At 38.3% G+C, this 13,299-nt stretch overlaps 1 non-coding gene across 1 annotated transcript; it reads right to left on the reverse strand.

The window, feature by feature from the left end:
- Positions 1–11,228: 11,228 nt before the first annotated feature.
- LOC115072533 lies at positions 11,229–11,335 on the reverse strand. Its single transcript, XR_003851584.1, has one exon. It is a non-coding gene; the product is annotated as a U6 spliceosomal RNA (small nuclear RNA).
- Positions 11,336–13,299: the final 1,964 nt, after the last annotated feature.

Below are 13,299 nucleotides of genomic sequence, written 5' to 3' on the forward strand. Positions count from 1 at the left end.
TGAGACTAATGTTTGGTATTAGGTTGATAGGTAGGAGAAATGAAGAGACAACTTTTGAATGTTTAAGAAATAAAAAACACAGTTGCAGATATATTCTGCTAAGATAGAAGTTACAATACAGTAGCTTACAATTAGTGTATAATATTGCAAGTAGTTATATGGAAAAACAATTAGGAAAAGAAACTAACTTATTCAAATGTTAGGAAAAAAGTCAAAACAAAATGAAACAAAACAAAACCAAAAAAATCCCATGTAACAAAATTGTGTGTACAAATACACAAGCAGACAATCCTGTTCACAACACAGCCTCCACCCACACATTCATAAAGGCAGTTTTCTGAGGTAGAAATGCTGGTCCTAATTTTTCCCTCAGTGGGATTCTGTACTTTCTCCCTCTCCTAGAGTTTTCCTTAATAGCAGTTTGTTCAGGTAGGGGAAGAAACTGCTACTATTTGTGGTTCCATCAAATTAAACCTTTATACTCTGTGTGTACTAGTGGAGCACTGAGTTCTACAGATCTGCACTCCACTGTAACTTGACTTTGCTTCCCTCTGTGCTCTGCCTATGAGGATCTTACCACAACTGCCACCCACCATGCTCCCAGTGACTGTGTATCCCACCCTGCTTCAATAGGCCAGTCAGTTCCTCTGCCACTGCATGCTGTTGCTCCCTGTGTGTCTCCTGCTGAGCCTGCTCCAATAGTGGCCACTCTGTTGTGGGGTTCCCTGCATGCCTGTGCCTTCCTCTGGCTCAGATTCAGGGGTTGTGCACCTTGACCACAGTTTTAGGGTGGTGAGGTCATGCTCATGCAAAAACATCCATTGCACTATTTCTCCGACCTGGATTGCTTCTTCTGCTTACTTAAGAGTATTAGTTTTAATTTCCACTTTGTTTTTTATTTGATTCATTGAGTTTTTCCTTTCCAACATTATTTTTACAAATTTCAATTTCTTGCTGAATTTTTCTTCTATACTGCTGAGCTTTTCTATTTAATAGTTTAGTTTCTCATTCGTTTTGCTCCCTCTCTCCTCTGTGTTGCTGGTTTCTCTTCAGGACTCGTATTGATTTTATTCTCTTATTCATGTCACTGTAGTTATCTTTCCTGACATTACTGGTCATTTTTACCATAAAACTTTTGAGATGTTCATCTGAAATTTCATTCACTCCACTATGCTTAAATTCAGTAGTTGAAGAGTTATGATCTTTTGAAAGAATCATGTATGCTTTTCCTATGTTTCCTATATTTCTGTATTGTAATTTGTGTGTGTGTGTGTGTGTGTGTGTGTGTGTGTGTGTTCACTTGCACATCTCCTCCAGATTGGGGGGTCGGGGGTGGGGTGTTGAGGTAATTGAGCAGCCTTCTCTTGAAGGCTAAGTCCTCAATATTATTCAGAGAAGAGAAAACATGTTGTGACATCAGCAGCATCAAAGAATACATGATAAATTAGTTAAGGCTCACCAGTCCAGAAGCAATGATGATACAACAGAGAATGGCAAAACCAATTAGAATGTACTACAGAGTTAAAACTTATTTATGATAAATGTGGAACTGGTAAAGAAATAAGAGAAAGGGCTGGGAAAGGGGGAAAATAGAGGTCAAGGAAGGGTAAATCAGTGAAAGGAAAACCACGGGGAGTGGGAGAGGATGGTACAGCGGGGAACAGAAAAGAATAAAGGCAGGAAAAACTAACCCATTCAAGAAACCATCAGTTTGCACACTTTGCGCACATGACCACACAGCATACATTGGGGTCTCAAGAGGATGAATTGCTGTGGGAGAGTAGCCTAGAGATTATAATACAAATGAGAAAAATCCTGCTGTGGGTCAATCCAAGGACTGACGTCCCAAGACACATTTTCAAGAAAAAGTCACTAAGAAGGCACCACACATGTGTAAGAGACATCTGTCACAGCAAAGGAACAGTCTTCAATATATAAATATTAAAACTTAAAAAGATGTGCTGTGATAACTTTATCCTCGAGTCATAACTGCGGTAATCAAATGCAAAGATTTCAAAGAATTCAAAATATGGCTTTTAAAATAGGTCAATATATAAAAGATCATACAGAGACTCACAACGTGATCTAACTTCAGAGAACACGTGACTGTAGAGCTGCTCTGTCCCACTCTCTACATTTATTTTCTAATTCCATTTTCTAGGAGTTTTTAACTTCAGATTTTGCATTGAATTTTTGAAAATTTCATACAATATGTCTTGATTTTCAAATCTGTGTTCTTAAAAAATATTGTTCTTGTGGTTTCAGTCCCCACTACAACTCACAGGAGTAGAAATCAGACTGTAGTGATAACAACACAAAAACAAGAGAAATATTTAATTATAGTTTTAAAAATAAAAAACAACAATTACCTATACAATAAAGATGGAGAGGAGTTAGAGTAACTTAAGAACAAGCTGTGGAGTTTAAAAAAAAAAAAAAAAGAAGGAATAACTATTAATAATAAAGTAGAAGAATGACAGGAAAAATCTTCCACAGCCAGTCATCAGAGAAACGTAATTTAAATCTGCATTTTTATTTCACCTCATCATAGTCGGAATGACTATTATCAAGAAAACATTGACAACAAAGGCTGGCCAGAATGGGAGGAAAGGGGAATCTTTATACATAAAAAGAACCAAATATAATGATATTTACATATGAAAATGTAACCTTGAGACTTACTTCTTTGTATTCTAATAGAAACCATTAACCAATAATAAAAATAAACACAGGCAGACAGAGATAAGGAAAAGAAAATCAAGATAAAAGAAGAGGAGTGGTGTACGGAATGAAGGTAGGAAAGATAAAGGTAAGAAAAACAAACCAACCACACACACACACACACACACACACACACACACACACACACACCCGACTTTTGATAAAACAGCCGAAGTTCCTGTTTACTGAGGAGATGGAAGATGGGGAGGGAGGTCTGGATTTCCTCTCAGGCTTCTGTTTTTGAACTTGGCTGTAGTGAGTGAGGAGCTCTGAGCTTCATTCCTTCTTATTTCTAGCCAAGGTTAAACAAAACATGGTTGTATGAAGGCTGAGCTCCACCTTGCTCATGCACATACAATTGCCTTCATCCCATTTCCCAGAGACGGGGTTGTTGTTAACTGATGCAAATACTCACCACCACCACCCAGACCTAAGTACGCGTCCTGTTCTCATATGGCTTCCTGGATCCATACGGACTCATTATTAATTATTAGTTATCATTTTAAATATATAACTAATAAAACAATGCAGAGTATTGAATTTAAAATTTATAATATTAGAAATAATTCAGGGCTGGAATGACAGCTCAGTGGTTAGGAGCATGTATTACTCTTTCAGAGGACCAGAGTTTAGTTCCCAGCCCTCACAACTGCCTGTAACTCCAGCTCCATGGAATCTGATATACATTTCTGGCTAGTGTGGGCACTTGAACTCACATGTGCACACATAGACGCAAATAATAGACATCTTTAATAAATGATCTACTAAAAATTAAGAATCAAAGTTCTAGATAAAACTTTAAGCCAAAAAAGAAATGAAAAGCTCTGTTATATCTATTATTAATTATATAGGAATAAGAAAAATAAGACATTCTATACTCCAATATCAAAACAACTATATAGCCTCAAATATTTTAGCCTCGAATATTTTAGCCTTGTATGCTTTACTGATGGAATACAGGAGCAGATAATTTATTAGTCATTTTAGGAATTGTTTTTAAAAGACATAAAACTAAGTAAATTAAAATTTTAAATGTAAGACCTGGAATACATGGAAGGAAGAGTGAGGATTATAGACACTCAGCACTTCCAGGAGATTAAAACTAAACTACAGGTGCACGGCTGCAGGGAGATGTGGGTGGTGTGAAAAGACTTGGGGTGCAACAGTTAACTGTACTTAGAGATCAGGCGATACCTGAACTATTGCACATTGGACTTGTAAAAGAAACAGAGAGGGGGAAGTTGCATCTGTTACAGAAAAATCAGAGACCAACAGCCAAAGTCAGGTGAGGAGAGGAAGTTTTACTTGATGCTAGCAGGACTGACTCCATGAATCAAAGGAGTCAGACCCCTTGTTCAAGTTGGGGGGGCGGCTTTTATACTCATGTGTAAGGAAGTACGAGCAAAAGGCAAAACGTCACATAGGTGACAATTAAGTAAAAGGTACATGTGACAATTAAGCAAGGTAATATATGGCCACAAAGGTTACAGGAATGTGGAAACTTTGGAAAACAAAGACCTCCATCCTGGGCAACCACAGGGTCAGGATGGGAGACTCCTGCTCACCTCCCCCATACCTGTCTCTTAAGAGTTTTCCCTGTTGTAAAAAATTGCCATCACATTGCAAAAGCTTTCCACCTCCACAGAAGGTCCTCCTCTGGGGTGCTTTAAGTGAGAGACTAAAGAACAGCAAGGTGAGTTCCACGAGTCAGAGCCTGGCACTTTACTGAGATTCTGTGATGCTTTCTTCTAGCGGGTGCTGGAAAGGAGCCCCTTGCACCTCCTAGATGGCTTACTAGTACTGTGGTAAAGGACTCAAAGTGGGTCTCACCATCAAATGCTATGGTTGGTGGAATCAGGAGCCTCTGTAGTATATCTCCAAGTCAGATGACTTCTCCTTTTCATTGGCTAAGTGAGCAAGTATCCAGGAATGAGGGTGGGCCCAGGAAGCTGGCTGAGAATTAGTTACATACACAAAGGTCTGTGTGGTGTTTGCATTTGAGAAGAGCAGCCCAGTCTCTGGGAAATGGAGTGCAGACAACTATATGTGAATGAATCTGGCCGAGACAAAGGCCAGTGCTGCTGGGCCACCAAGATTACTCAGAGCCAGTGCCTTAAAACCTTCCCCTGTACATATTTCTGTGGTTTGATCTCTTTCCCCAACTCTCAGAACACTGGAGACACTGCTGGAATTAGGCCATTACTGTGGCATTTTCTCAGTAAAATGTATATTTATTATTAGTCAATTATTGTTTTAATCTGATGGTAATCTGATACTTTTCCTTGTACTATGAATACAGTTTTAAAATTGGTTTGTTTGTCTGTTGGTTTCTGTAGGTACAGGAACTGAATAACTTTGCTTTGCTTTTCACTCTCTCATTTTTTAACTTTCACCAAGCGTTAACTATTCTGTGCCCTTGATCCTCCAGGCTGCCAATTTTGGATTTACAGAGAACTCTTCTCAATTTGCCATTGTGAAGGTTTTTTTCCACCCCCCTGGGGGATTTGTCTTAGATATACAGTTCTCTCTGTTCTTATTTTTCCTGATTATTTTAGTATTCACGAACTAGTCTGTTTCACCATCTACATTTTTTTGTACCTACATTTTAGTACCTAGATTTCTAGAAGTTTTTAACTTCAAAAAAATTATTGACTTTTTGAGAATTTCATAGAATATATTTTTATTATATTTAGACCCCCTGCCCTATCTGCACCCCTCTTATAGCCCCCCGCACTGGGTTTGATGTATTCTGTCAATTATGTTAACATCTGTTGACTCAAGTTTATGCCCCCAAATGTCCTTCAGTGTGCAGTAATCCACTGGAGCCTAGTTAACCTATCTAGTGTGGTATCCTTAGAGAAAACCAACTCTCCCTCTCCAGGTAGTTATCAAGTGCAAATAGTTCCTCACCTAAGTGAGGCTTCTTGATGATGATAGCAGGAGATGTGGTACAATGGGAGAAATGGAGAAAATGGAATATACTTTATCTGGGGAGGGAATAAAGAGGCCTATTCAGGGAGAGAGGGGAGAGACAAAGACTTAGGTGATGTGAAAAGTGAAAAGCCACCTATTAAATATATTAGCGCACGCGAATAGCTGACACTTCTGTACTGGGATTTGTTCTGGCTTGCCCTTGCGTGGATCTTGGCATAATGTTACCATTGCTGTGGGTTCATATGAGAAACTTGCCAGGTGTCTGGAAAACATTGACTCCTTGTAGGTATCCACCACCTCTGGCTCTTACAATCTCTCTTCCTCCATTTCTGCAATGGTCCCCGACCTTGGTGGCAGAGGTTTGATATAGGTGTTCTACTCAGGAATAAGCAATCTGCAGTTTCATTCTCTACACTTTGGCCTGCTGTGGCTTTCTGGGTTAACCACCATCTACTGCATGAGGACACTTCACTGGTGAGAATGGAGTGATGCATTAGTATTCTATCCGCCACCTGTTCTACTATGTTCCCTGAGCCTTACCTGGAGAAGTTGCACTGTAGATGTTTCCTGTAGAGCTAGACACTGCACATAGAATTCTTTCAGTTTGACCAGTTGTGTAACACTATAATAGTCTCCATCTGTTGCAAGAGAAGCTTCTTTGATGTGTGGTAAGAGATACACCTGCTTATAAATATAAAGATACATATAATAATACAATAAATTATGTCAGTCTAGGAATGTGAAGGAATTAGGTTTTATTCTAGGATATATGACCTCTCCAGCCATGTGTATTTGGCTATGTTTACACAATCACATGTCTTCACTCCCCTTGAATGGGTCTGAAGTCCAATTAGACAGGTATTGATTACCCCAAAGTTAAGCAGAGTTTCTTATTAATATCAGTAGAAATTATTGGCTGGGCTGGTCATTATTGTGGTTCATAGACTTTACAACTGCTTGGGATCATTGATTGGCTTTCTCCTTTTTGCAGTTTGAGGGAGGAAGCTTCCCAATTAGTTCCAACTCTACAACTCCAAGTTCAGTATTTGAAATATAGCCTGTCTTGAGCAATAGGGGCTTACTTCCAAGTTCTGGGAAGCAATGAAGGGTTGTGGCAAGAGCCTGTGTTTCTTGGAGAGTCTCTAGGACTACCCTGATCCTGATCAACAACTTGAAGGCAGGCTTGCCCTGCCTGGCACTGTCTTTTTGCAGTGTAGCATTCAGCTATTCACATGCACTAATACATTTAATAGGCGGCTTTTCACCTAAGTCTGTGTCTCCCCTCTTCCCCTGAATAGGCCTCTTCAGTCCCTCCCCAGAAAACGTATATTCCATTTTCTCCATTTCTCCCATTGTAGCACATCTCCTGCTATCACCACCACTGAGATCCTTCTTCTTGTCTATTTTCCTGGCTCTTGGGATGACATCAGGATCTAAGAATTTAGAGCTAGAATCCACAAATGAAAGATACCAAGATGTTTGCTTTTCTGAGTCTGTTACTTCACTCGGTATAACAATTTCTAGTAATTTCAACTTTCTTTAGGCTGAGTAAACTGCGTACATTGTGTAAATGTGCCACATTTTCGTTGCCCATTCATTACTTATGGGGCATTTAAGTTATTTGCATGTCTCACTACCTTGAAAAGAGCACCAACAAACATGGCTGAGCAAGTAGTAGGATAGGGAGTCCTTTGGGTGTATGCCAGGGATTGGTATTAACTGGATCATATGGCAGATTTATTTGTATTTTTTTAGCGTTCTCCACAGTCTTTTAGAAGATGGTTGTTGTACCATTTGCAATCCTATCAGCTGTAAATGAAGGATCCTCTTTTCTCATATCCTCACCAGAATTTGTTGTTTTTTTGGTTGTTTTTTTTTTTTTTTGTTCTCTTGATCTTAGCTATTCTGTTGGGATGAGATGAAATCTTAAAACATTTTTTTTAATTTGCATTTCCCTAATTACTAAGGATGTTAAACAACTTTTAAAGTATTTTGTAGCCATTTTTATTTCTTCTTTGCAGAGCCTTCTGTTCAGATCCATAGCCCTTTTTTAAACTGAGTCAATGGTGTTCTTGATTCTTTGTTTTCTGACTTTTTAAAAATTCTGCACATTAATCCCCTGTCAGAGGTGTAGCTGGTACAGATTTTCTTCCCCTCTGTGGTCATCATCTTCACCTGATTGGTTGTTTCCTTTGTTCAACAGAAGCTTTTTAGTTCAATGAGATCCTATTTGCCAATTATTGACCTTAAATTCTGAGTAAATGAAGTCCAATGTAGATGTGCTTTCCTGCACCTATGTTTTAGTTTCAACATTTCAAGTTTCACATTAAGGCCCTTGATCCATTTGGAGTTGAATTTTGTGCAGGGTGATAGATAGGGGTTTAATTTCATTCTTCTACATGTAGAAATCCAGTTTTCCCATTTACTGAAGATGCCATCTTTCCTCCAATGTGTATTTTTAGCCATTTTCTAATATATCAAATGAAACTGCATGGATTCAAGTTTGAGCCTTCTATTTCTTTTTTTAAAATTGATCTACATATCTGTTTTGTGACAATGTCATGCTGTTTTTATGACTTTAGATCTGTAACATGGTTTCAAATCTGGTAATCATCTACCATGATCAAGTCAACTTTATTCCTGAGATGCAAGGATGATTCAATATATATAAGTCAATAATCATAATAAATCATACAAATGGGCTTAAAGACAAAAACATGGTTTGAATATGGTAATTCCTCCAGGAATGGTCTTTGTGCTGTGAATTATTTTGGCTGCCTGGGGTCTTTTGCAATTCCATGTGAATTTTAGGATATTTTTTCTAATTCTGTGAAGAATGTCATTGGGATTTCTTTTATTTTATTTGTATGAGTGTCATGCTCGCATGTATGTGAGTGGACCTATGCCATGCAGTGCCTGCAGAGGACAGAAAATGGCATTGGACCACTGGAACTGGAGTTTCAGATGGTTGTTAACCACAATGTGGTTTCTGGAATTCAAACCTGGGTCCTCTGCAAGAGCAGCCAGTGCTCTTAACTGCTGAGCCATCTCTCCATCCCCCATCATTGGAATTTTAATTGGGGTTGTATTATATCTATAAATTACTTTTGGTAGGATGGGTATTTCATAATATTAATTCTACTAATCCATGAGCAAGGAGGTCTTTTCATCTCCTTGCATCTTCTTCAATCTCTTTCTTTAAGGATTCAAAGTCTTTATTATAAAGATCATTAACGTTTTTGATCAGGTTGATTCCTAGGTTTTTTTGTTTTTTTTTTAGGACATTGGGAATGGAAAAGTTTCCTTGATCTCCTTCTCTTAGAGTTTGTTATTGGCATAAAGAAATGTTAGTCATGTTTGTAAATTGGTTTTGTATCTTGCCACTTTGTTGAAAGAGTAATTCATTTCTAGAAATTTTCTGGTGCAATTTTTGCAAACTCATATATGGTATCATATCACCTACAAATAAGGATTCTCTGACCTGTTCTTTATCAATTAGCATCCCTTTAATTTATTTCTCTTGTCTTATTGCTCCAGCTAGAGTTTCAAGCACTATATTGAAAAGGAGTAGGGATAATTGACAGCCTTGTCTGGTTACTGATTTTAATGGAATGCTTCCAGTTTTTCTCAATTTAAGATGATGTTGGCTATGGTTTGTTGTATATAGTCTTAATTATGTTGAGTTGTGTTCCCTCCAGCCTAATCCCTCTAGGACTTTTATCATGAATGCATGCTGGATTTTATCAAAGACCTTTCTCTACATCTATTGAGATGATCATGTGATTTTTATCTTTAAGCCTATTTGTATGATTTATTATGTTTATTGACATATATATTGAATCATCCCTGCATATCAGAATAAAGGTGACTTGATCATGGTAGATGATCATTTTGACATGTTTTGGTATGTGATTTTTATTTTGTTGAGAATATTTGCATCTATATTTATTAGGGATATGGGCCTATAGTTTTCTTTTTTGTTCTTGTGTTTTACCTGCTTTTGATAATAGTGTAAAAGTGGCTTCAGAGAGGAGTTTGGAAGTTCTCCCTCTGTTTCTATCTTTTTTAATAATTTAAGAAATGTTGGTTGTAGACCTTCTTTGAAAGTCTGCTAAAATTCCACTATGAATCCAACTGGGCCTGGGCTTTTGTTAGTTAGGAGAATTTGTATTACTGTTTCTACTTCCTTATTTCTGATCTCTTTTTGTTTTAACTTTGGTGGTTTCATTGAGTTTAGAAATTAGTCCAATTACTTTAGGTTTTCTAATTTAATAGATTATAGGTTTTAAAAGTATTCTCCTATAATGTTCTGAATCCTTTGGCATCTGTTGTGATGTTTCCCTTTTCCTCTCTGATTTTGTTGATTTGCATTTGCTCTTTGTTTCTTTTACTTAGCTGGGCTCCTGCTATATCTTGTTTATCTTTTCAAAGAATCAGCTTTTGAATTCATTCTTTGGATTCGTGGAATTCTTTCTCTTTTAAAAAAAAATATTATGTATGTTTTGTGCCTTGGTATATGGTTTCTTTTAGAGAAACTTTCATGGGCTCCTGAGTAGAATTTGTGTTCTTTGGTGCTTGGGTGGAATACTCTATAGATATCTATTAAGGCTATTTGATGTATGATATCCTTTGATTCAAATGTTTCTCTGTTTATTCTTTGTCCAGATGACTTGTCTATTGGAGAAAGTGGGGTATTATAATCACCTACTATTAGCAAGTTGGGGTCAATCTGGGTCTTGAATTTGAGTAGCACATTTTTTTAATGAAATTGGATGCAACATGGTTTGGTTCATTATTGTAATGTCTTCTTGGTTGATAGTTCCTGATGGGTAAAAATCGGGATCCAAATCAGGAGAAAGCACCAGGACACAGACAAGAACTCCAGCGAGATAGAGTTTATTGGCAGGGAAAATGCACGAGATAGTTCCCCCTTTTGGGATAGAGGGGGTGGCAGTTTACAGGCTCTTGGCTAGGGGTTTTTATAGGGGGTTGGGGAATGCAGAAGGTGGGAAAAATATTTATTTTTAAAAAAACAAGTTAGGTGGGAAGAGAGCCCAGGTTTTATCAGGAGGGAACAGCCAGAAGGCTTGCAAAACCATGAGGCCCTGTCGCTTTGGGGAGGGGGTTGTTGTAAATCTGAACCCTAACAGTTCCCAGGATTAGAATGAGGTGATCTTTATCTCTTCTGATTAATTTTGGTTTGAAGTCTATTTTTTCAGATATTAGTATTGTAACACCTGCTTGTTTCTTAGTGTCAGTCTCTTGGAATTTTTTTTCCATTCTTTCACCTTAAGATTGTGTCTCTTCTTGAAGGTAAGTTAAGTTTCTTGTAGACAACAAAAAGATGGATTTTGTTTCTTAATCTATCCAACTAGTCTGTGGCTTTTGACTGGGATATTGGTTGAGACAATTGGTATTTAAAGTTATTGTTGAAAGATGTGTATTGGTTACTGTCATTTTATCTCCCATTTGTGTTTTTAGTCCTACTTTGTGTTTCTGCAATTATACCTTCATTTCTTTTCTTTCTGTAACCTCTTGGATATGGTTATTCCTTTCTTCAGTCCTTTACATTGAAAAATATGGAAAGCTTTTTGAATTTTCTTGTTGTCCTTAAACAGTGGCCATGCTAATCTTTTCTGTGTCATTCTAATTTTTGTTGTGCTTATGTCCTGATCATCACACTCTGTCTACTGGGCCATAAGGCTTTTCATTTCCTTGTAGGTGATAGGTAGAGAGCGGGAGAGAGCGAGCGGATGGATGGAGGAGGCACTGAGGCACAGATGGAATTCTCAGCGGGATACAGATTTATTTTGCATGGGGAACCTTTCCCTCGGGGAAGGGAAAGATGTCAGCTCACGGGTTGTGAGCTGGGACTTTATATATGGGGGCTTTAGGGTGTGGAAGGGGGCAATGTTTGGCGGAGAAATCAGGGAGGGGGAAGCAGGAAAAGCAGGTAGGATTAGGGTCTGGAAGTGTTTACTTTTTCCCTCTTAAGATAAGAGGAAATTTGCTTATCTTATCTTTGGAGGTCAGAGGAAAGGCAGGCTGCTTCTCAGCAGAGTTTGTTCTTCTTGACCTCAAAGGTCAAGGTGCTTATCAGCTAAGTTCCCTTTTTCGGGCTCCAAAGTCTATAGGTCCCTGTTGGGGAGGGGGGAAGCTGCTGCTGTTCGGAACCCTAACAGTAGGAAATCCATTAGATTCGTGCTGGTTTCTTAAAATCATCCATGGAATATTTCTTTGGAATAGGTCAAGGCATGGAATAGTCTTTAACTGGGATCCAGCTCTACAGTAGCAGAAGGCAACTGATTTCCTCTGAGACCTCTGGAAGAAATCTCACAAAAAACAGAAGCATCAAAGAAGCTTAGCAAACACATTTGGATAGATGTCGGCCTTTGTACGGATACAGAGTTTTGGTATTGGGGAGAGCAGATTTTCCCATAATCTGCCACTTCATGGGACTCTGTGTGCACAAGGACTTATATAGCTTGTGCATGAAAGAAACTATATCTTTTGGGAGTGTCTTTCCTCCAAGAGCAAATTCTTTACTTGAAACTTACCATCTTTAAGGCTCAGGGTGTTTGGACAGAAATGACACAACCAGAAGGCAGTGCTTAATCTACCTGAAATTGAAGTAAGCACTAAATAAATATTTCCTAGTGGTCATTTGAGCACATCTAGATTCATTATCAGATATAGAAAATCTTCAAACTCAGCAACTAAGAAAGTCAAATTTTCTTAATAAAACCTCTGCCACCAAAAATCTAAAAATGTGGATATGAGGAAAGTGTTTCACACAATACAGTATTAGACTGCATGTTTGCGACTGCTGAGAAATGAGAAATCCGTGAGTTTAGCCAGCATCGACTTGTATGCCTTAGGAAAATCTCCACAGTGTATGTGAGAGTGAAGAAAACACAGCAGCCTGGGTAAGCTGAGAGGCCAGAGATCTGCTCTGTGTGGTAGCACTTCAGAAAGAGGAAGATACATATGAACACAAGGCTTAAATTTCTGTGTGCGGCTATTTTTTGAGCCCCTTGCTGAGGAATGGGCTGTAAACGTACAACAAGAGCCCTCAGGTTCCAAATGATTGACAGTGGGATGGAGATGGACCATAAAAATAACAGATTTTGAGGAAAAACACATAGCATTAGGGCTCCAGCTCTACATGGTTTATCTGCTTGCTTCTAAAAGTTGCCTTGATATCCCAGGCATCCACGTGAAACATTGGAAAATAAGGAAGTCCCATCAAAGAATACCCATTTTATCAAATGTTTTATTATGGAAGTAGAACTTATCAGATGCCAAAGGATTTTGCATTGCAATGGTAATTAAGAACTCCTGGAATGAGGGAGTAAACAGGAATCTTCCCCTGCCTCCTATGGTTATCCAGGATAAGAGTCTTTGTTTTCCAAAGCTATCACATTTCTCTATAAGGCTTTTGCATTTCTATTACCTTTGCCACCCTCTGTTATCATACTTAATTACCATGTATATGCTGTGTACCTTTTGCTTGCTTGCATTCCCCACATGACTACAACCCCCACCCCAAAATTTGAACAGGGGTTCAGTCCCGCTCGTGTCAAATTAAACTCCCTCTCTTCACCTGATTTCGGCTGTTGATCTCTGATTATTTCCATAACAGTT

Source organism: Nannospalax galili, unplaced genomic scaffold (genome assembly GCF_000622305.1).
Source record: "Nannospalax galili isolate Female #2095 unplaced genomic scaffold, S.galili_v1.0 scaffold522, whole genome shotgun sequence".
NCBI classification, from domain to species: Eukaryota; Metazoa; Chordata; class Mammalia; order Rodentia; family Spalacidae; genus Nannospalax; species Nannospalax galili.